Source organism: Oncorhynchus nerka, linkage group LG3 (genome assembly GCF_034236695.1).
Source record: "Oncorhynchus nerka isolate Pitt River linkage group LG3, Oner_Uvic_2.0, whole genome shotgun sequence".
Lineage (NCBI taxonomy): Eukaryota > Metazoa > Chordata > Actinopteri > Salmoniformes > Salmonidae > Oncorhynchus > Oncorhynchus nerka.
The window spans coordinates 17,276,466-17,300,663 of record NC_088398.1 but is presented as its reverse complement, the minus strand read 5'-3'; the positions used below and the strand labels follow the sequence as shown (position 1 = coordinate 17,300,663).

Here is a 24,198-nt window from a genome sequence, read left to right as displayed (position 1 = left end):
AGGTACAATTTCGACACATTTCGTTTGGTTTTGTTGACCTCTATTCTGTCAGGGTCAAGAAGGATGCCTTCTCTGTCATGATAGTCTTGAATGTACCTGTCTTTACTTTCTTGATCTGTGACCGATGCAGGATAGCCTGAAGCCATTTGCTTACATCTCAAGAAGGTCTTGATGTACTCTTTAAAAAGAGTGTCTGATTTCTTTGGAAAGTTCCATACTTCAAAGATTTTGGCCACACGATACCCCATCTCTAAAGCCTTAGAGAATTCAGCTGTGACCCATACACCTGTCAGTGCTCTTTCTTGATCGGTGTGATCACATGGGGTTTGTTGTATGTTTTCACTGCAGGTGCGACAAAGGGGAAAGAAAAGTTTTCCTTGAGGGCCCCTGTAAGGCAACACAGGTATAAACAAACCCCTTGGAGGGTAGACTGTTGCTTTGATCAGACCAAAATAGTTTTGAGGTAAGTCAAAATCACGATGAATAATTTCAGGATGACCTATAGGATAGCATGAGGAACTCATTACATGCGGATAAAGGGATGTAAAATCCACATAGCCTATTGTCTCGTCGGGTTGCGCTACATACCTCAATGTCAAAGCATTGGTACGGCCGCCATACAAGGCCTGTCTTGGCTCCAGAGGTTCTGGGATGTCAAAGCTGGAAAGGAATGCTTGAACATGAGGATCAGACTTTTTGAGGGCTGTCCATTCGTGCTCCCACAAAACAACCACTTTTAGACCGTAAGTAGCCTGTAACGAATCAACTTTGTCTTGAAACTCTTGGTACATTTCCCCAAAAGTCTTTTGGGTTAGGACACATATGTTCTGGGGCACAAAGCAAGATTTGCAACCATGGAAGAAACAACCGTTGTACTCATACACGGTCTCAACCCCGTCAATCTTGGTGTAGCCATCTACATGGTAAGAGCCAAACGCCTTCTCCCCTCGATTCAAAGCATGTTGAATAAAAATGTCTTTATCCTGGGCCATATACTCTAGCCATTGAATGGAATGAATGGAATGGACCCACTAGAGTAGGCCTTGAACTGGCGTCGGTAGTTGTCAGGCGAGGGGATCGCTATAGAGGATGTCGGCATATAGTGTGTACGGTATGTTTTCATGCATGCCGATGCAATCGTTGTACAACTCCAAGGGTCAATACCTGCATCTTTGATTACCTCTTCTCTGAATCTGAGGCATCCTTCACGAAGTATAACCACATCATTGTCACAGTATGATTCCATCTCTTTATGGAAATCAAAGGTGCCATGTCTTACTGTCTCATACCAAGTCATGAATCTCTCTCGCTCTTTGGGAGACATTTGATCACACCCATACATTTCTGGGCTGGGATATGATCCTATATAGTGTAGATTCTCCTCAGATGTGAAGAAGTGGGGGAACCAGCCTTTCACAGAGTTTTCAAAACCCAAGGCCTCTGGCATTTGAGCCAATCTCATGGGTAAGAAGCTTAAACTGTCAATGTATCTCTGGTTGAAGGCGGGATCTACAAAACACAGGATTTTACTCCCTTGCGCTAGGACCCTCGGCGCTATGCCTTGCTGTATCAAGGGGTTCAGAAGAAGGTACGAGTCGTAGGCTCTAGCATTGTGCGCTATGAACGTAAAGTTTCGGTACTGTGGTTTTCTAAAATGTTTTAGAAAGAGTAGTGCACAATTGGATCCTTCTGCAGACCACTTTTCCCCCGTGAATGTCATGGTAGATACAAAAATAGGCAAATGATCCCCCGATTGCTGATTTGTCTCAAAATCATAGAACACATATTTCTCTGAAGGTTCATCTTCAGCCAAGGGCTGAATATAATACTCGTGTGGCACTTCTTGAACCACTTCAGCATTTCTGCTTTTCAGACCCCCTTTACAGATTGGACACTGTAGGATTCCACAAACATGTGGTTTAGGGCTATCTATTTTAAGGCTGTAATTGCAATGACATTTTGGGCATTTCTTGTTAATGGCACAAATGCTTACAGATTTACAGGCCTTAGGGTGCCATGTTTCAATTTTGTGTTTATCGTAACAGTAGGTCGAACGACATGTGCGATGGCAATCCTCACATGGTGTCAAGTTTAGGGTCTGCATAGGGCACTCGGCATCCTGACATACAGAACAGTTATAACGGCACGAGTGCCCCCCCTTTCGGCTGTAGCCGGTATGGCAGGATCTACACACATAGGTTGCCCCTAGGAACGCCGTGACGTTTGTAACGGCATAGTAATGTTCGTTTTGCACATAAAAGTACAGAATCTGGGGGTGCGGTTGGGGGGTGTTTTGGAACTTCAAGAGAGCTGCATTAGCTCTACTGTGGTACAAAACCACAATCTTGATATTCAGAAGGTTTTCAAATTTGACAATGTCTGAGAATGCCACGCCTTCATGGATCCCGAGACCCACCGCCGTTTGGATCTCTCTAGCCTTTTGCAATGCCGTCAGATCAGTACATCCGGGGTTAAGTAAATGCGCTAGGCCTATTGCAAAACATTATTATCGGGATTGTGAACGTTTATGAGGTAGGCCCTTTTATTGCTTATGATTTCTGACTGCATTAGGCTATCAAGCTTCCTTCTCTGCCCACCACCCCCTGTGGTTGACGTATTATTTGCACTACAAGCTCTAGGGTTCGATCGGCTATGATGGCTAAATTTGACTGAACAAGGCGTTCTACCAGCGCTGTAAATTGTTCAAGATCTGCTTCGCCATTGGGTAAAATAAGAGATACTGAATTATGCAGGCTATCTCCACATATTTCCAACTGTAAGACATCACGAGGTTCGCCATAATCTCTTGCTGTTTCTAACAGGTCATTCAGAGTGTCCATTATCATCATGTAAAATACAGCATAGTCAAGATTCTGATTCACACATAGGAAATTGAAAAACTGTCGAATCTCTGTATTGTTGAATTTATTCCTGTACACAACCCTGACACGTCTATCATGAACATCTGCCGCCAGATTTATTAGATAATTGTCCAATTCCCCAAAAACATCTTGTGGCGTTTCAGACTCTACGGACCTAGGCGTTACGGGTTGTTCTATCGCTGTCGGGGTTGTCGGGGCCGAAATTGTCTGACTCTCGTTCATACGATTAATTAAGGTTATGAGGGCTTCGGGAATCTGGGATAACATGTTTTCCTCAACCCCCCCTGACTGGTTCATACGATTAATCATTTCTAAGAGTTCGGCTGGAATCTGTGTTAATATGCTTTCATCTAACGTTCCTGAATCGTTCATACGTCTTATAACTTCTAGGAGTTCGTCTGGAATCTGGGATAAGAGGCTTTCAACTGTCTCCCGTGTTGCGTTAGTTCTGCCATTTTTGGATAATTAAGAGTGTTCGTTTTTTTTCTTTCTGTAATGGTTGGTGTTACATGTATGATTTTAGCGTCTGTATTTGCGTTTTTAATGGGGTTGTTGTTTAACATGCGTGGAATTGTTCTATGCCAGAATAACATATCGTCTCTGTACTGTCTCTCAATTAAATCCCCCAGTCGTTTGTATAGCAAAACATTCCTCGATTTCAAAGCCCTGGAAAATAATGTGAAAAACCTTTCTTGTTCGGCTGCAGGTATTGAGGCCGTAGAATTGACTGGGTCTATAAGGTTGGCCGCATCACAGAATAGCTGGTCATCAACATCTGACATGTCATTAAAAACAGGTCTCTTGGGTGTTTCATTCGGAATGCTCGGGGCGCCGGAATCCCCAGCTCTAGATTTATGTGGTCGTCTGTGCCGTTTTTCGCCGGTGCGGAGTCTGAATGAAAATAATACATACATAATTACGTTATTAGATATAAAAATATATATGTTAGCTACATACAAATGTCAAATACCTTTCCGTTATAATAATATATATTAACAGTACATAGTTAAAATACCTCGGCTTTTTTGACGCTTGTTGTGACGAATCGCCGAAACCGGGGGTGTGTGACTTTTTCCCTCTAGCGTTCCAGATTCTGCTGGGTCTGTCTCCGGGCAGTCTGAAAAAACATTATTTGTCCTTGTTTTAACATAGGCTATCAACAGATCTATAACTAATAAAAAGGCTGATAACTAATAACAAAACTGTATAATGGTCCCATACCTTGTCCCTGGAGCGCCGGCTCGTGAAGCAGCAAGTTCCCGGCCCAACAGTAGTTTTCGGGTGGGCTTGATTCTGAGCAGTGTACTTGGGCCACAGTTGATCTTTGCCTGTTGGGGTCTGGAATATGTCGGGAGGGGGTCGATGTTCCCTGGATTCGCGGTGAGTTTGAAAAAGCGCTCGTACAGAACGGTAGAATTGCATCAAAGTCCTGCGTGTCAGATGTCCATAACGCATCCTTTATCATAAAGGGCTGTATGTCGGCTGTAAATACATAAAATAGTTTTAAAAAATAGTACAACCTATTTTTAAAATGTTTATATATAAATATTTATTGGGTATGTGTTTAATTATAAGGACTTACAACGAAAAAAGGCCGTTGGTGATTGTCTGCCAGACTTTTGCTCCTGCGAACCCCCAGGTAAATCGCGTAAAAGCTGCGTAAATGTCGGGGATCCTAGATTCCATTAGACAATGTTAACAGTTATACGCTATATCTACACTTTTTTTTTTTTTTAAATTTTTAAACCTATATTGGGCTTTTGGCCTGAAATACCCAAATAACTAGGGTTTAATATTCCAATAATATTCAAACAAATCTTAAAATATGTTTTTTTTCATTTACTCACCTCCAGAAATATCCATTATGCGAGATTCCCTTATTCCGAATATTATTATTATTATTTTAATCTGTCCGTGCAGCTCAATATTCGGGCCTTTATGTTTGCGCTAAAGCAATGCTGACAACGTTAAAAAATAGTTCTGTCCCTAACTATCTAAAAGTTCGGAATGAGTTTTTTTGAGAGATGTATGCTACACCCCACCCCATGTATGTCTGGTTTAGAGAACACAGGCTGTGAATTCAAACAACAGGAGGGGATGTCGTGACATTCTGTCTGCAAACGGGGTGTGTGGGGGCCGCAGATTAGAGATATCTATGTTTAACCCCCGCTGTTCGGCTGATATCTCGACATGCCTTATGCATGATAGTGCACACCTTGGTTTCAAACGGTTCTCTACAGATAAGAGTTCTGGGACCCCCCTGGTTGAAACACCCCCCAACCTTAGGATTTATGTTACACACACACCCAACCACACACACACACACACACACACACACACACACACACACACACACACACACGCCTGTTGCTCCGCCTCAAGACCCCTCCCCACACACACACACAAAAACACTCTAATTCTATTTTACTTCGCGACAGAGCTGGAAGACGTTGTTAAATAGGTTTTTCCCATAGTTAAAGGGTGACATACCGTTTTTAAACATTCCTTTTATTGAATTCCAAAATATTTCGTACAACCTTTAAGACATGTTTGAATTAAGTAACCCATTTGAATAATATTTAAACATGCAGCACACGTGTTTTATGTAAAAATAAAAAAAAACCTTGGATGCAGGTCTTTGTACATTATTACAAACTTTAATAAAACGTAATGTTCATAACATACCCATGTAGGAATAGACTATAAAATAATACATGTTTTTTTTCAGATCTTACAGTTGTCTGCGCCAGACCCTAGCTTGAGAGAAAAGAGCGCTACCCCTTAGTTAAATGGGGGGGTATACATTTTCAAAAATTAACACCTACATTTTAACACACGTTATAATTCAACATTTATTTTAACTATTTCTTACAGATATAGGGGTCCTGTTAGCCCTGAACATTATCCGTTTCCAATTCCCCATCACAAAGTCTTTTCCGCGCTCCGTCGAAGCTCTGTCCACTTTCCTGCCAGGGAAAGATCCGCCTTCGAACTTGTTGTTGTTCCGGGGTATGTCTCAACGATAACCTAGGCCATCGCCGTAATTGTTCACGATTTTCGAAAAGACTGTCCAGCTTATTCATCAGGGTTCGGAAAATGTGGTAATCGCGCCATTTAAAACTGAACATTATTTGAAAAAAATTTACATCCTTGCATGCTTTGGAGGATACATATGAACTGACCGTTTTCGTAGCATTTGACCTGTCAAATTGTTCACATGCTAAAATTGTCACTCTGGAGTCCGGGGTATACCCCATGGATGTGACTCTCAGAGCCATTAGATCCTGACGTCCACAGACTTGTTCTTCCAACGCATATCCTGGCAGCCTTGAAGCACTCAGGGCACGTTCCATTTGACACAAAGCTAGCCTTATTTTAAGCCATTCTCGCATCCTTAGCGCTGGAGAAAAAGGCTCGGGTTCTGCACGATAAAAGGGTTGGGACACGCTGTCTGTGAATATCTTAACCGTAGATTCCTCCGGGTTGAATATGTACGAAATATGGCCCCCGCTTGTACACAGAAATCCGTTAAAACATTCGGGAGCCTCCACCAAAATATCCTCCAAGCTTTTGGCGTTGGGTTCGTGACATGAGCTACAGAGCACTCCGAGAATTCCCCTTGTAGACATATTTTAGATGTTTAATATTCAGGTCTTAAAAAATGGCTTGTTCTGGACATTTATAATGCTGAGGCCCCAGCGCTATCTATAGCCCCAGACATTCCTGCTTCATAGATAACAACCATAAGGGAGATAAAACTGGGGGGGGTGGAGGGGGGCATGGGCCCCAAAAGTTCAAACACCCTCTAACACATGACCACACGAACAGGGGGGGGCGGGGCGGGGGCACATATTCAGTACATGTCATCAGGTCATAAGGTCAGCAATCAATCAATTTTGACACATGCCGTTTCCTATTACTCTCTAAGTCATTCTGTTTTTTACATTTTAAATATATTTGCAAACATTTCTAAAAACCTTTTTTCATTTTGTTATTATGGGGTATTGTGTTTAGATTGTTGAGGAAATGTTTCTATTTAATCCACTTTAGAGTAAGTCTGTAATGTAACAATGTGGAAAAAGTGAATCTGAATACTTTCCCGAATGCACTATATAGTATATACACTGAGCGTACAAAACATTAAAAACACCTTCCTAATATTGAGTTTCTGCCCCTTTGCCCTCAGAACAGTCTCAATTCGTCGGGGGATGGACTACAAGGTGTCGAAAGCGTTCCACAGGGATGCTGGCACATGTTGACTCCAATGCTTCCCACAGTTGTCAAGTTGGCTGAATGTCCTTTAGGTTGGGGACCATTCTCGATACACTTTGGAAACTGTTGTGTGAAAAAGCCAGCAGTGTTGCAGTTCATGACACTCAAACCGGTGTGCCTGGCACCTACTACCATACCCTGTTCAAAGGCACTTCAATATTTTGTCTTGCCCATTCACCCTCTGAATGGCACACATACACAATCCATGTCTCAAGGCTTAAAAATCATTATTTCACTGATCTCCTCCCCTTCACTGATTTTTAAATTGGATTTAACAGGTGACATCAATAAGGGATCATAGCTTTCACCTGGATTCACCTGGTCAGTCTGTTATGGAAAGAGCAGGTGTTCCTTGTGTTTTGTGTGTGTGTGTGTGTGTGTGTGTGTGTGTGTGTGTGTGTGTGTGTGTGTGTGTTATGGTATGCAGTATACACAATAATTCATTCTAGCTAGGCCTTCACCTAGGCTACATATCTGTATAGGCCTACCAATATATTATTTATGTCTGTTAGACCTGTAGGGAAGATATGAATGTTTTATTTTCAGTCTAGCTAGTCTTCGGTTTACGACCAAAGATAAAAAAGTTGAGGAGGTATTTCCTAATAAAGTCATAGCCATGATGTCAGCTTTTGATGTGTTTAATGACCTTTTTTTCCAACCGGTTGGGTAACTTTGGCCAACAGCGAACAACTTCTCTCCATTCCTCTCTCTTAACTTTCACTGGCTATTCCATTATTGAAGATCTAGTTATGCCTTCTTGAATGAGTTTTTCTTTCATTCTGAAGTGAGATCTGTCCTTCACAGTGGATCACCAGGCCCAATGTTGATACTATTGCTGTACATTGTACACTCTAAATAAGCTATGGTTGTGTACTGTACTTGACTTCTTACAAATGTCTACTTGTGATTGTGATATGATCAGTTTGTCATTGTTGTGGGCAGACCCTAAATTACATGATTATATGTCTTCTGAGGTAAAATGTATTGAATGACTGTATCTAAATTATTTTAATGTGTTATCGGTTTTGATGATTGTAGGATACATTAAAGCAATAAGGCCCTGGGGCCAGCTGAAAGTGGGGTTTGTAAGTACTTGCGGACACTGTGGAAGGAATTACCTCTTCTTTTCCATGAAATGTCGTCTCGTCACGCCTGTCTGCAAGCATAGTCAGGTCGATCTGTTCAACTCTGCCAAACCACATTTATAGGAATTAGAGGTCGACCGATTAATCGGAATGGCCGATTTAATTAGGGCCGATTTCAAGTTTCCATAACAATCGGAAATCTGTATTTTTGGACACTGATTTAAAATATATATATATATATATATGTAACTTGGCAAGTCAGTTAAGAACACATTCTTATTTTCAATGACGGCCTAGGAACCGTGGGTTAACTGCCTTGTTCAGGGGCAGAACGGTAGATTTTTACCTTGTCAGCTCAGGGATTCAATCTTGCAACCTTACGGTTAACTAGTCCAACGCTTTAACCACCTGCTTTACATTGCACTCCACGAGGATCCTGCCTGCGAATGCAGTAAGAAGCCAAGGTAAGTTGCTAGCTAGCATTAAACTTATCTTATAAAAAACAATCAATCATAATCACTAGTTAACTACACATGGTTGATGATATTACTAGTTTATCTAGCGTGTCCTGCGTTGCATATAATCGATGCGGTGCGCATTCGCAAAAAAGGACTCGTTGCTCCAACGTGTACCTAACCATAAAAATCAATGCCTTTCTTAAAATCAATACACAAGTATATATTTTTAAACCTGTATATTTAGTTAATATTGCCTGCTGAATTTCTTTTAACTAGGGAAAATGTGTCACTTCTCTTGCAACAGAGTCAGGGTATATGCAGCAGTTTGGGCCACCTGGCTCGCTGCGAACTGTGTGAAGACTATTTCTTCCCAACAAAGACAGCCAACTTCGCCAAACGGGGGATGATTTAACAAAAGCGCATTTGCGAAAAAAGCACAATCATTGCACGACTGTACCTGACCATAAACATCCATGCCTTTCTTAAAATCAATACACAGAAGTATATATTTTTAAACCTGCATATTTAGCTAAAAGAAAGGTTGAAATTGTGCTTTTCACCAGGTGAAATTGTGTCACTTCTCTTGCGTTCATTGCACGCAGAGTCAGGGTATATGCAACAGTTTGTGCCGCCTGGCTCGTTGCGAACTAATTTGCCAGAATTTTACGTAATTATGACATAATATTGAAGGTTGTTGAAGGTTGTGCAATGTAACAGGAGTATTTAGACTCGGTTCCGTATTTCACTGAAAGAATAAACGTTTTGTTTTCGAGATTAGAGTTTCCGGATTCGACCATATTAATGACCTTTATATACCAACCACATCATTTTCCTACCTCATGATGCCATCTATTTTCTGTGTGTTATAATTAAGTCTATGTTTTGATAGAGCAGTCTGACTGAGCGATGGTAAGCACCAGCATGCTTGTAAGCATTCATTCAAACAGCACTTTTGTGCGTTTTGCCAGCAGCTCTTCGCAATGCTTCAAGCATTGCGCTGTTTATGACTTCAAGCCTATCAACTCCCGGGATTAGGCTGGTGTAACCGATGTGAAATGGCTAGCTAGTTAGCAGGTTGCGCGCTAATAGTGTTTCAAACATCACTCGCTATGAGACTTGGAGTAGTTGTTCCCCTTGCTCTGCAAGGGCCGCGGCTTTTGTGGAGCGATGGGTAACGCTGCTTCGAGTGTGGCTGTTGTCGATGTGTTCCTGGTTCCAGCCCAGGTAGGAGCAAGGAGAGGGACGGAAGCTATACTGTTACACTGGCAATACTAAAGTGCCTGTAAGAACATCCAATAGTCAAATATATATGAAATACAAATCGTATAGAGAAAAATAGTCCTATAATAACTACAACCTAAAACTTTTTACCTGGGAATATTGAAGACTCATGTTAAAAGGAACCACCTGCTTTCATATGTTCTCATGTTCTGAGCAAGGAACTTAGCTTTCTTACATGGCACATATTGCACTTTTACTTTCTTCTCCAACACTTAGTTTTTGCATTATTTAAACCAAATTGAACATGTTTCATTATTTGAGGCTAAATTGATTTTATTGATGTGTTATATTAAGTTAAAATAAGTGTTTATTCAGTATTGTTGCAATTGTCATTATTACAAAGAAATTTTAAAAATCGACCGATTTAATCGGTAGCGGCTTTTTTTTGGTCCTCCAATAATCGGTATCGGCGTTGAAAATTCATAATCGGTCGACCTCTAATAGGAATGTAATTTTATATATAGCTATCTATCAGCCATACACAATCAAATGTTGCTGTGTATTTGCCTTGTCAATCTACAGTGCAATGTGTCTTTAGGCTACGTTGTATCAAGTCTGCTGCAATACAACAATTGCTTTGAGATCCATTGAAAGGCATATTAATGCAGTCAATTACTGTTTGCTTATTTCATTCTGGAATATGATTTTTCCTTGTGAGTGCAGGACACAGTAAGCAGAAATGCAGGACCATTCCATGAATGGTGACCTGGGCCCAGATTGACACAACCTTCTTAAGAAGAAATTTCTTCTTAACTGCCATTTTTTCCCATAACTCTAGATTTATGAAGAAAGTAAAAAAACTAAAAAAATGTAATTGTAAATGTTCTTGCTCTATTTCTTATGTTTCTCCTTAAGCAAAAAGTTAAGAAGAAATTAGATTCTTGAAAATAAAGTTATTGGATTTGTTCTTAATTCCAACATAGCTAAACCCTTGTCCTAAACTCTGGGCAGTGAGAGAATAAGCTCATGAAAGCAATTGAACATGTTTAATTCACTCACAAACTTCATCTGAAAGTTTCTGTATGGATTATTTTAAACCCAACAACATGTTTTAGAACAGTAATCTCAGTACGAATTATGCTAACATGATTGCCATTGCTGGCTAGATAGCTAGCTAAATTAGTTGCCTAGCAACAAACATTTTAAGATTCAGAAGATATTTGAGAAGTTTGTAAGAAAATCAAGATATTGTTGAGGAATTGCATTTACAAACTATATGAACCTGTTTTTTTCTTAAAAGCTTAAGTTTTTGTGTAAGAAGTGTTTTTTGTGAATCTTGGCACTGGTTTTTGTTTGAGAATGTAGGCCATGATTAGACACCTAATCTGTTTCTATTAGGCCTATTGAAGTTTCTCCTTCACAAGCCTTTTTACTCTGGTATTTTACTGCGTTCCTTCTACTTTTCAATCTCCTTACAGGTTATTTATCTCTTCAGGAACAGTTTGTTACATCACAACTGGCACAGCTACCCGCCACTCCCCTTCCCATGCCTAATCACACTGCATGCTCCAGGACTCTTTCAGGCAGGGCAGGCTCCACATCCTTTCTTCCATAATCTCCATCCGAACAGTCTACAGCAAGAAATGTCCCTCCCATTGATAAAAATAAGTATTGTGTAATCTACAGTTGAAGTCGGAAGTTTACATACACCTGAACCAAATACATTTAAACTCAGTTTTTCACAATCCCTGACATTAAATTCTAGTAAAAATTCCCTGTCTTGGATCAGTTTATTTTAAGAATGTGAAATGTCAGAATAATAGTAGAGCGACTTGTTTATTTCAGCTTTTATTTCTTTCATCACATTCCCAGTGGGTCAGAAGTTTACATACACTCAATTAGTATTTGGTAGCATTGCCTTTAAATTGTTTAACTTGGGTCAAATGTTTCGGGTAGCTTCCCACAATAACTTGGGTGAATTTTGGCCCATTCCTCCTGACAGAGCTGGTGTAGCCGAGTCAGGTAAGTCGGCCTCTTTGCTTGCACACGATTTTTCAGTTCTGCCCACACATTTTCTATAGGATTGAGTTCAGGGCTTTGAGACGGCCACTCCAATACCTTGACTTTGTTGTCCTTAAGCCATTTTGCCACAACTTTGGAAGTATGCTTGGGGTCATTGTCCATTTGGAAGACCCATTTGCGACCAAGCTTTAACTTCCTGACTGATGTCTTGAGATATAATATAGCCACATCATTTTCCTACCTCATGATGCCATCTATTTTGTGAAGTGCACCAGTCCCTCCTGCAGAAAGCACCCCCACAACATGATGCTGCCACCCCTGTGCTTCACGGTTGGGATGGTGTTCTTTGGCTTGCAAGCCTCCCCATTTTTCCTCCAAATATAACAATGGTCATTATGAACAAACAGTTCTATTTTTGTTTCATCAGACCAGAGGACATTTCTCCAAAAAGTACGAACTTTGTCCCCATGTGCAGTTGCAAACGGTAGTCTGAATTTTTTTATGGCTGTATTGGAGCAGTGGCTTCTTCCTTGCTGAGCGGCCTTTCAGGTTATGTTGATATAGGACTCGTTTTACTGTGGATATAGATACTTTTGTACCTGTTTCCTCCAGCATCTTTACAAGGTCCTTTGCTGTTGTTCTGGGATTGATTTGCACTTTTCGCACCAAAGTACGTTCATCTCTAGCAGACTGAACACGTCTCCTTCCTGAGCGGTATGACGGCTGCGTGGTCCCATGGTGTTTATACTTGCTTACTATTGTTTGTACAGATGAACATGGTACCTTCAGGCGTTTGGAAATTGCCTAAAAGGATGAACCAGACTTGTGGAGGTCAACAATTTGTTGTCTGAGGTCTACATCCACAGGTACAGCCATCACTAACATTGAGTGGCTGCTGCCAACATACTGACTCAACTCTAGCCACTTTAATAATGGAATAATTGATGTAATCAATTTATCACTAGCCACTTAATATAATGCTTGCATACCCTACATTACTCATCTCATATGTATACACTGTACGCTATACCATCTACTGCATCTTGCCATCTTGATGTAATTAAATGTATCACTAGCCACTTAATATAATGTTTTAATACCCTACATTACTCATCTCATATGTATATATTGTACTCTATACCATCTACTGCATCTTGCCTATGCCGTTCGGGTATCACTCATTCATATGTTTTTATGTACATATTTGTATTCATTCCTTTATTCATTCCTGCTGTTCCAGTTTCAACTGACCTGAGCCCTAGGACCATACCCCAGGACTACCTGACATGATGACTCCTTGCTGTCCCCAGTCCACCTGGCCATGCTGCTGCTCCAGTTTCAACTTCCACCTGACTGTGCTGCTGCTCCAGTTTCAACTGTTCTGCCTTATTATTATTCGACCATGCTGGTCATTTATGAACACTTGAACATCTTGGCCATGTTCTGTTATAATCTCCACCCGGCACAGCCAGAAGAGGACTGGCCACCCCACATAGCCTGGTTCCTCTCTAGGTTTCTTCCTAGGTTTTGGCCTTTCTAGGGAGTTTTTCCTAGCCACCGTGCTTCTACACCTGCATTGCTTGCTGTTTGGGGTTTTAGGCTGGGTTTCTGTACAGCACTTTGAGATATCAGCTGATGTACGAAGGGCTATATAAATACATTTGATTTGATTTGATTTGACTTTACACTTGTGTGTATAAGGTAGTTGTGAAATTGTTAGATATTACTGCATTGTCGGAACTAGAAGCACAAGCATTTCGCTACACTCGCATTAACATCTGCTAACCATGTGTATGTGACAAATAAATTTGATTTGAAATGAAATGATGTCAATTAGCCTATCAGAAGCTTCTAAAGCCATGACATAATTTTCTGGATTTTTCTAAGCTGTTCAAAGGCACAGTCAATTTAGTGTATGTAAACTTCTGACCCACTGGAATTGTGATACAGTGAAATAATCTGTAAACAATTGTTGGAAAAATTACTTGTGTCATGCACAAAGTAGATGTCCTAACCGACTTGCCAAAACTATAGTTTGTTAACAAGAAATTTGTGGAATGGTTGAAAAACAAGTTTTAATCACTCCAACCTAAGTGTATGTAAACTTCCGACTTCAACTGTACATTGTTATATCTACCGGTGTTTATGTGCATCCACACAGATTAGGGACAGGTTTTTACAAATAATTAATTATTTTAATTAATTATAATTAATTGCAACTGCGTAAAGTTTTTTTCCTGTCCTTTTCAGAAGGCTCAATGTCTCATTCCTAGTGTCAACCTTTAAATTCATCCTTTTTGTCGTTCCGGGTGTTTTTGTCTTTGTGGTTCCTGAATGGCGCAGCGGTCTGTAGTATAGGCTTCACTACAGACCCTGGTATTATTCCAGGCTGTATCACAACCGGCTGAGATTGGGAGTTCCATAGGGCGGCGCACAATTGGCCCAGCCTCGTCCGGGTTAGGGTTTGGCCGAGGTAGGCCAGACTTTGCTGTGGTGCTAAAGGTTATCGAGTATAGCCTGGTGTCTGTGGTGTCTAGAGTTAGGCAGCCTATCCCACAGTCCTGTTGTTTAGATGCTTGCTGTTTGTTTTTACACACTGTCTATTGGGTCCTAAGGGTCTGCCTTAATTGAGGTGTTCATCCCTCCCTACCCCTCCCTTTATGTTAGTGGAATTATTTTGTGCCCAGCTCGGATGCTTCCTGGGGTTTTTGGCCTGTTTAAAAACAAAAATGTGTACACAAGGCTGTGGAAACTAAGGTATGTCTGGCTCAACATGTTTTAGCTCAGCGTTAATCTGTGAATCATCTCCCTTCAGGCTTATGCAAAGTTTGCAGGCGCACCCCTCAAACTTCACAAGATCGGCAACCCCTGGAGAAGTCCCACTGGTAAGATGTCTTGTCTTTCGTTTTTAGATCCTTTCATTTTTTGTTGTCTCAACTCGAGAAACATGGCTGCATTAATTCACTTCAGAACTAGGCATATTCTCCTATAATCAAAGGGAACACAGGGAGACTAATAAATGGAATGGAAGGAAAATGTGCTCTCTATAAAATAGAGATAGCTCCTTCTTTTCACTTTGTTCTTGTTTGTTATTCCTTTCTCTTTTTACTACATTATTTCTCCATCTGTATAGTATGTTTTTCTTGATTCTTACTTTCCAGACTTAATGTCTTCCCTCTCTTCACCAATGGCTCTCCTCTGCCTTTTCTCTCTCTTCTTCATCTCTACATTCTCTCTCTATCCCACTCTCCTGTTTTCTCAACCTATCCCACAGATCCATCGGTCTGTAATGGTCATATTAACAGTGGCTGTTAATGAGTGGTGTTGTGAGGTGCCTGTCTTTATGATGCATTTTCCCCCTTTGGTAGGCTCCCTGCCTGCCCTGAAGACCAGGGAGAATGGGAGTCTCTCTCGTGACATCATCATCCACCTCAGGAAACAGGTGACCGAGAGACCGCCTGCTCATGTACAGTACAGCACAGTCCTCTGCTTTGTCTGAAAGAGCTGCTCCATGCTCTGTTCCACACTTTCTTAAAGTGAATTATGGCCCCTGAATTCAAAACTACTGATGGTTTCTCGTCACATTTCCTATGACCCGATTTCCCATTGAGAAAAGCAATGTCTCCTATGATCTTTCCTCCCATCCCTCAAGCTCAATTAAATACACACTTTAGCTAATGCCCAGATGGAACCCATTATCCAAGATAATAACTGCCCCCTGACTGTGGTAGGTGGGTTGTGAGCTACTGCAGTAGGGATGTTGGAAACCACAATGTCAAGCAGATTGATAAGTGCTGTGGTGATGTCAATGTGAGCGAACGGGGGAAAGCCTGGTGAGATCATCCCAAAGGATTAGACAGTAAAGGGGTAAGGATAGTGGGGTTTCCAGACAAACCTCCCAAAGTCAGTCAAAAACGGCTTATTTTACCCTCCAGAGTGAGTGAGGGAGGGAGAGAACCTCTCTTAGATTTCCAATCAGGTTGAGTTCTTCTTGATCCCAGCATGCACCATTTCAGACTGACTGCCCTGCAGTCATGAGGTTAGATGGAAAACATTTGACCCAGAACACCTAGACTGCCAGGAGTCCCATAAAGACCTTCACTTAGAGGTAGCTTTTTAGTTTTTTGAATGGGTTTGTGGAGAACATAGAAAGTGCTAATGGTGTAATCGGGCCAAGGCGGCTCATGGTATTGTTCCAGAAGGGCTTTAAAAACTATTTTGAATACCTGACGACAGCGAGACTGGTTTAAAATGTTGTGGTCTGTGAATCCTGTCGTGATGTTTGTGAAAGGTGATGAATCTCCTGAAGTGTGTTGTGATATGATCCTATCTTTCAGAAATACAATGCCGACTTCGACCTGTCTGCCAAAGAGGAAGCAGACACTCTGGCCTTCATCTCACTCCTGGAGGAAAAACTGATGCCAGCTCTGGTGAGGATCACTGTTACTCAAAGAGAACAAGACAGATAGGGAGGGGGCTGAAGGGAATGAGAGAGAGCGTGTGTATGTGGAGAGAATGAGTGAAGGAGGTTGTAGAAGACATTTCTGCAAGAATGAGATGACGTGGAAGATGTCACTAGTTGTGCACTTGTGACTGGGTTGTGCCACATCACTCCGATTATGGCAAAAAGTTATTCGAATTTGCTTAATTTATTTTATTTTGTCAGATAACTCTGTCTCGCTAGAAAAATTGTAGGTAATTATACCTGGTGCTTCATTGTGTCCTATAAAGAAATACCTCAAACGTTGTTTCCTGTGGCAGCAGAACCGTGTCAACATGGAACAACCTGTGGCTTCCTGCAGCACTTTGAAGTGGGATAAACAGCCACTGTGCTCTCAATGCCAAAATGTGTAGCTCAACTGCTGTATTTTGTGTCTGTTTGAAATTATCTGAATATCCTAAGGATTCTAATTAATAGTAGCTACTGTGTCATTACCTCTAGCTTGTGGAAGCCTGTTTGCATCTCTTTCACACTTTTGTGCTTCTCTCTCTTTCTGGTCTAGGTCTATACTCGGTGGATTGACCCTAAGAACTATGTGGAGGTGACTCGGCGCTTCCACGCGAAGCACGCCCCGTTCCCCCTGAACTTCTTCCTGCCCGGCAGCATTCAGCGCCAGCAGCTTGAGAGGCTGAGGCGGGTCAGGGGAGACGAAGAGTTGACAGCAGGGGAGGAATTGGAGAAGGAGGTGAGTGGAGGGGGAGATGGAAGATGTAGGGTAGGTACACCCAAGGCAACTGTTGTTTTAATAGTCTTTCTAATCTTTCCAAATAAAATGTTATGGTGCCCTTTGCAACCAGTCTAGTATGGGGGGGGGCATACTGTATTGGTACCATTTCATTTATATTGTTTATACAGAATTCTTCATGTAAAAAATAACATTGAGATGATTTAAACAAAAAATTGGTATGAAGGAAAACCTTATCTACATATATTGTTGAGGAAGCATCACTCTGTGAAAATGTCACCTGATACCAAAATATGCGGTTGGCACTCATGCAGTCATGCATAGAGGAAGGAATCCATGCTGAAACGCCTGTGCACAGTAAAAAGCAATAAACAATTTTCTAAATGAAAAAATAGGTTTAAGACTATTTCCTGAATGCCAACCACATGTTAGGGTTTTGAGTTCTTGTCCAGTTCGGTCTTGTACAACACACATCTAAATATACCACTGCCATTAGCAAGTTAGACTACTACTTTTCATTAAAAACACCTAAAAATGGCCATAAAATTCCAGGTGTGTGAATTGGGATAGGTTATCAAAATCAAAAAGAATGATGTGAGGGTGTTGCGCTGTGATTTAACCATGTGCTGAGAGAGGTGTGAACATTGGACTTGCCTCCGTAGCTGAGCTGACGCATGCTTCAGACATCATTGCTCCCTGTGATGATGTAATGGTTTATAGGGTTGCCATGGGAACTCGACTTGTTTCCCAAAGCGCTGGTCCAGGGCAAAGCCTTACCTAAATACACGCCTCTGGTCCAGGGTACCTTTTTTCAGTCTTGTAATGGTTAAAGACTTGTAACGGTTAAAGACCTCCCCCCTAAAAAAAAAAAAAACATTCTGCACTAACTGTAATTTTTATTCAGACATTTGGAACAACACAAATAAATAATCATAACAATTAAAACTATATAAATATATATATATACAAAAATAAGACTCATAATTATCAAAAAGAAGTAACAAAGACAAATAGAAACAAATTGTAGTATATAAATAAAAAAGATCATTGAATTATTACACTATTACCCTATTGCTAACAAAAAACACAAATAAAACTAAATTGCACAAATCCTATATCATACAAATATACAAATATAATTATACACTTATGAAGAAAATAACCTGATTATTACACTATCGCACTTCAAACAAGAAATACACTAACTAAATTGCACAACTAATTGCATTACTATATGCATTAGTACTGTACAAAATTAGAGGTGCGCTATTTGATAGATTCCTCCGCTTCCCCTAGCTTGGGCTTCCAGTGGGGAAACCTGAGGTCAGCCTACCCCCGTCCCCTCCCCATCTCGTACTTCTGTGTGAGACCTTCCCAGGCAGTAGCCTGCCTAACTCACAAACTATAGCAGGCAGGGCACCCACTCCGACAAGGTTAATTGACTCACAGTGCCACACGGTGACATGATATCATTTACGTGAATTGCAAATGAGCGATAGAAAACCAATTGCGCAAATGTCACCATTCAGAGTTTTTCATTGTTTTTATTTAAACATTTTTGTCTGGGTGCCCCATGCCACCCCAGGCAAGATGCCGCCCTGGGTGGCTGCTCATGTCGCCTATGCCTCAATCCGTCACTGGTTCTTATGCACGATGCAACGCGGAGTGCCTGGACACAGCCCTTAGCTGTGGTATATTGGCCATATATCACAAACCCCCGAGGTGCCTTATTGCTATTATAAACCGGTTACCAACGTAATTAGAGCAGTAAAAATACATGTTTTGTCATACCCATGGTATGCGGTCTGATATACCACAGTTGTCAGCCAATCAGCATTCAGGACTTGAACCACCCAGTTTATAATAAGGAATATATCATGATTCAAAATTATTTGAGAATTTGGCCTGATGTCGGTTTGTCAACACCTTTCTCTCTCCAGATGTACTGCGATGCTATGGAGTGTATGAACCTTCTCTCGCAGAGGCTGGGCTCAACAAGTTCTTCTTCGGAGACTCGTAAGTCCACATAGAGAGGTTCTACCTCAATACATTAAACTGGGAATTCAGCACTTCAACTTAATTCACTTGCATGGCATCCATATGCATCTCTAACTACATGACGCTGTTCCCTCCAGACCTTCAACTTTGGATTCTTTTGTCTTTGACTACTTGGTGCCCATCCTGAAGATGAAACTGCCCAATGGAAGACTCCAATAGCACCTCAAGTCACTGGACAACCTGAGCCACTTCTGCTCCAACATCCTGGCGCTCTACTTCCCCAGTGAGGGACGAGGTGTGGGACCACATAACATACTGTACATGCAGTATATTGTCTTCAATGATATCTATTATATAACTTGCTATTGTTGTTTAACTTTTGAATTCCATGTCTCACACTTTTTCTTGTTTATCTTTTGTGCAGAAGGTTTTAGTTGCAAGGTGTCCTCCCAGCCTGAAGGGGGTGACGCTGATAACGAGCCTGGTAAGAGGCGCAAGCAGCTGCTGTCGGTCCTGGTGGCCCTGGGCGCCATGTTGAGCTACGCCCTCCTCACCGGCATTGTGGCTATTCAACACGTCAAGCAGGAGGCATTAGACCACCGTTCCCCAGGTCTCACGTCACTCTCCTCCAACGAGGAGGAGGATGAGGAGGGCAGAGGATGAGGAGGAGGAGATGGCTGCAATTCAAAACTGATCTCCTGTGTCTATTCCTAATTCTTCGTTGACGCTCCCTCAGAAGTCTGGAATGACTGGAAAGGTGTTAACCAATATGGCAGAAGCTCCAGTTAGCCTTAGACTTGGTGGAAGGTTTACTCTACTGCTGATGCCTCAACAATCCCTTCAGATCCTGGAGGAGGAGTCAATACAAAGAAATTTGCGCTCAAACGACATGTGCATAATGTATGCTATAGTGAAGACTGTGCTGGCCCTATTCTTGCATTGCAGCAAGTCAATAAAATAAACAGGGAAGTTCAATAAATCACTTCAATGTTCCAATACATCTGCTCGCTGTGTAAAGGCTTGCTTTAGGATGATAGGCTACTGTTGATCTCCAGCCATACATTATTGTCTAAGACTTTTGACTTTGTAAAGCAAGCCTTTACACAGCGAGCAGATGTATTGGAACATTGAAGTGATTTATTGAACTTCCCTGTTGGATAATAAATCATGTATGTAAATTTGTAATGCAATTGTTAATAGAGTTAACCTTATGCAATCTTGGTTTGAGGGCAGAACTAAGGTTGCCATACACCTTAACCATAAACATTTCTTGCCTAAACTTTTTTTTTTACCCCTTTTTCTCCCCAATTTCGTAGTGTCCAATTGTTGTAGTAGCTACTATCTTGTCTCATCGCTACAACTCCCGTACGGGCTCGGGAGAGACGAAGGTTGAAAGTCATGCGTCCTCCGATACACAACACAACCAACACAACTGCTTCTTAACACAGCGCACATCCAACCCAGAAGCCAGCCGCACCAATGTGTCGGAGGAAACACCGTGCACCTGGCAACCTTGGTTAGCGCGCACTGCGCCCGGCCCGCCACAGGAGTCGCTGGTGTGCGACGAGACAAGGACATCCCTAACCCGGACGACGCTAGGCCAATTGTGCCCAACGGACCTCCCGGTCGCAGCCGCTTACGACAGAGCCTGGGCGCGAACCCAGGGTCTCTGATGGCACAGCTGGCGCTGCAGTACAGCGCCCTTAACCACTGCGCCACCCGGGAGGCTCTTGCCTAAACTCAATCCAACCCCCTGAACCTGCCTAACCTTAACCAATTAGGATTACTTGCCTAAACTTAACCAAACACATTTGTTTCTGCCCTCGAGGCAAAGCTGCCCTCGGGACCAGATACAATAAATATATGCCAAAAATTAGGATGTGGGGTGTAAAGATGAGGATGGAACACCTATAGCATGAATATATAGCATTTTTTATAGTGTGAATAGGAGTTGAAAAACCAAACTAAATGTATTCATGTTGGCTTTATTTTCATGGTTGAATAAATGGGTCACATACATACTTTAATATTGTGTGGAGGAGATATGTTTTTTGTGTGTATTAACTATTGTGATACCCTGAACTTTTGATAGGCCTATCTGGGACAGGGGTACATGTGCTTGGAAAGATAAAAGAGCATTCTGACATGTTACAACTCATGGCTACATATTTCCGCCTGGTTTCATAGACTAGACGTAACATAGTAAATCCAGGACACTCAAATTACGCTGAACAAAAATATAAATGCAACAATTTCTAAGATTTTCCTGAGTTACAGTTCATATAAGGAACTCGGTCTGTTGAAATAAATTCAGTAGGCCCTAATCAATGGATTTCACATGACTGGGAATGGTCACAGATACCTTAAAAAAAAGATAGGAGCGTGGATCAGAAAACCAGTCAGTATCTGGTGTGACCATCATTTGCCTCATGCAGTGCAACACGTCTCATTCGCATGGAGTTGATCAGGCTGTTGATTGTGGCCTTTGGAACGTTGTCCCACTCCTCTTTAATGGCTGCGAAGTTGCTGGATATTGGCGGGAACTGGAACACGCTGTCATACACGTTGATCCAGAGCATCCCAAACATGCTCAATGGGTGACATGTCTGGTGAGTGTGCAGGCCATGGAAGAAATGGGACATTTTCAGCTTCCAGGAATGGTGTACAGATCCTTGCAACATTTATTGCCATCGATAAAATGCAAGTGTGTTTGTTTTCCGTAGTTTATGCCTGCCCATGACATAACCCCACCTCCACCATGGGGCACTGTTCACAATGTTGACATCGGTAAACCGCTCGCCCACGCGACGCCACAGTCTGCTATCTGCCTGCTACAGTTGAAACCGGAATTCATCCTTGAAGAGCACACTTCTCCAGCAAGCTAGTGGCCATCGAATGTGAGCATTTGCCAACTGAAGTCAGTTTTGACGCCAAACTGCAGTCAGGTCACCCTGGTGAGGATGACAAGCATGCAGATAGATGAGCTTCCCTTAGACGGTTTCTGCCAAATTCTCTAAAATGACATTGGAGGAGGCTTATGGTAGAGAAATGAACATTAAATTCTCTGGCAAAAATTATGGTGGACATTCCTGCAGTCAGCATGCCAATTGCACGCTCCTTCAAAACTTGAGACATTTGTGGAATTGTGATGTGACAAAACTGCACATTTTAGTGGCCTTTTATTGCCCCAGCACAAGGTGCACATGTGTCATGATCATGCTGTTAAATCAGCCTCTTGATATGCCATACCTGTCAGGCAGATGGATTATCTTGACAAAGGAGAAATGCTCACTAGCAGGGATGTAAATACATTTGTGCACAAATAGGCTTTTTCTGTGTATGGAACATTTCTGGGATTTGGGTGGTGTTCGAATCTCATCACGGACAATTTTAGCAACTTTTCAACTACTTACTACTTTTTAGCTACTTTGTAACTACTTAACATATTTGTTAACCCTTCCCCTAACCAACATCTGCTGTTGACGCCAGCGGCAAGGAGTCCCGCATTGGCTCATGTTGACGCAGGGTTTTTGTTTTGTTTAGCGTGTGCGTGCGTGGCGTGGCGTGGCATACGCGTCTCTTTCCGCATCGGAATATTTGAGATCCACCCGTTTCTTCCCCCTTACGCGTTTTGGAACAATCACAGAGCTACACCCTGATTAAAAGAAACTCGCTCTGCTTTCAATGAAATCTCTAGGGGCTGAGTTTAATGACCTTGAAAAATGATCTGGAAAATAATTCTTGTTTTAAGAGCGGGGAAAAAACGCAACACTGCATGTGCGCAATTTGCAACAATGAACAGAGGTCAGAAATTCGTCTGGATTTAGTTTGGTAAATAGTGCTATAACGGTGAGTCATAACATATTCATCTCGACCAGGATAAGACTCAATACATTCACTCATATTTTCCTCTCAGGAAAACCCATATGAAAAAACAGACACTGGAATCCAAAACCATACATAGTACAGGCTTGTTGGAAAGGTGTCAATCCAGAAATGTGGCAACAATGAGTGGGTCTATATTTTGCATAGGCATATCCAGTTGTCATCATGGTCCAATAAAGAAAATGTATGAGAAATATATTTTCTCCATCACATGCTGTTAAACCCAAGTTGCCCCGGCAACTCATAAGTAATCAAACAAAAACATTTCACAAGCTGAGGGATAGGAAAAGGAGGAGGGCTGGAGACTTGAGGAGAGAAGTTTTATGCATGTAGAAGATTTACTCATGTAGTCTTTTCATGAGAAAGTGAAGTGGCCATTTTACAAAGATTCAAAATATTTGTTGAATGTAGTCATTTCTGTAGCCTTCTGTTAACACTGATGTTAAAAAAGATATGTGTGCTTTGTAATGACATGCTCACGAGTGCACATTTATACTGGGAAAAAATAATTGACAGAGTTACAGTTCATATAAACAAATCAGTCAATTTAAATCAATTCATTAGGCCCTAATCTATGGATTTCACATGACTGGGAATACAGATATGCATCTGTTGGTCACAGATACCTTAAAAAACAGGTAGGACTGTGGATCAGAAAACCAGTCAGTATCTGGCATGACCACCATTTGCCTCATGCATCACGACACATCTCCTTCACATTGATCAGGTTGTTGATTGTGGCCTGTGGAATGTTATCCCAGTTGCTGGATATTGGCTGGAACTTGAACACACTGTCCGTAGCTTATACCTGCTTATACCATAACCCCACCAACATCATGGGGCACTCTGTTCACAACGTTGACTCTGTTCACAACGTCAGCAAACCGCTCGCCAACATAAAGCCATACACGTGGTCTGCGGTTGTGAGGCCAGTTCGACGTACTGCCAAATTCTCTAAAATGACATTGGAGGTGGCTTATGGTAGAGAAATTAACATTCAGTTATCTGGCAACTCTGGTTGAAACATATCAATACTTCTCACAAATACAAGTAGTGATGAAGTCAATCTCTCCTCCACATTCAGCCAGGATAGATTGACATGCATATGATTAATGTTAGCTCTCTGTATACATCCTAGGGCCAGCCGTGCTGCCCTGTTCTGAGCCAATTGCAATTTTCCTAATTCCCT

The 24,198-nt window shown here is 41.7% G+C and overlaps 1 pseudogene; it reads left to right on the top strand.

Annotated features, from left to right (window-relative positions):
- Window positions 1–20,075, top strand: part of LOC115114105 (metaxin-1-like) — a 37,469-nt pseudogene extending 17,394 nt beyond the window's left edge.
- The last annotated feature ends 4,123 nt before the right edge of the window (window positions 20,076–24,198 follow it).